Genomic DNA, 1,268 nt, shown 5'->3' with positions numbered 1-1,268 from the left:
ATGAAGCAATATTAGTTATGGGTGTCCTCCAGTTCTCACACTGATGAAATTGGATAAAGCACTTTTATTTCTTTGTGAACAAAAGTAACATTTGGAACTCCATACATCTCAGGTGTTTACTGGTGCATCCAGCTCTCTGCACCCTTATGGACTTGGGTTTTTGATCATTTCAGGCAGATATATGACCAACTTGACTAGTCCCTGAGTTTCAGCCATCTCCTTTGTTTCCTTCCTTTCATTACTGGACAAATTAATTAATCCAGGTGTATCTGGTCAATGTTTTCATGATTACTGTCAGAAACACCTGGATTGCTCAGTCCAGCGATGCAATACAGGAAACAAAGGAGCTGGGTGAAGTTCAGACAGTTGGGCATGTACCGTAGCTCATTGCATTTCTTCATGATCTCATTGGCTGTGGCTTCCTCATCTTGATTTCCAGATGGAACTCTTCATCACTCTGACCTCCTTGACCTATCTACCCCTGTGTCTTCAGTTCCTCATATAATGTTCCCAGTCATTTTAAACTCACTGAGAAATCTTTGCAGACACACACTCTGGTTTTGCAAGGTCTGTTTGTCTGTCTCCTCCATCAGTTGGTGATGGCAAACTCATAGAGGGAAATCATGCAACTTTTGCAACCCTCCTATGTTGCTATGGTATACAAAAACCACTGCAGGTCTTTTTTTAAACCATATTAAACAATCTCATAGACTGTAGATGCCATAAATTAAATAAAACTGTCATTTTGCCATTAAAAATAAACAAGTAGAGTCTTAGAAACTCAGATAAAAGGTTCTTCAGATGTTTACTGATTGAAAGCATAACATTGAAAAACATTTTAGGTATAAAAAGCATGTGAAGCATATGAGCAATTAAGAAAAAAACTAATGTTTACTGAAGTATGAAAAGAATAACTTCTGGGTCTCAGAGGGACAGACAGGCTGACTGATCTACCTACTTATAGAAGAAACTCCATGCTTCATCTTTATTAAATAAACAAATTATAGATTTCCTTATTTTAAAAGCTAAAAATACAGATAAACTGTTTGTTATTTGAAATGGCAACAAATTTCCGATATCAGATATTTAACAACAATAACAAGCTTAGTTTTATAGAGGAGATGTAATATTTGCAGCTCTGATCAACTTTTACATGGCTGCAAACAGGAAAAAAAAGGCTGTTTAGATTTTAAAGGTTGCAGACTCCTTTTTAAACAATATAGATTAATAATATAAACAGCTCTTTCAGGACATGATAAAGGGCATCA

Source organism: Cyprinodon variegatus, unplaced genomic scaffold (genome assembly GCF_000732505.1).
Source record: "Cyprinodon variegatus isolate N-32 unplaced genomic scaffold, C_variegatus-1.0 Scaffold0, whole genome shotgun sequence".
In the NCBI taxonomy this organism is placed as follows: domain Eukaryota; kingdom Metazoa; phylum Chordata; class Actinopteri; order Cyprinodontiformes; family Cyprinodontidae; genus Cyprinodon; species Cyprinodon variegatus.
Note: the sequence above shows the minus strand (reverse complement) of the source record.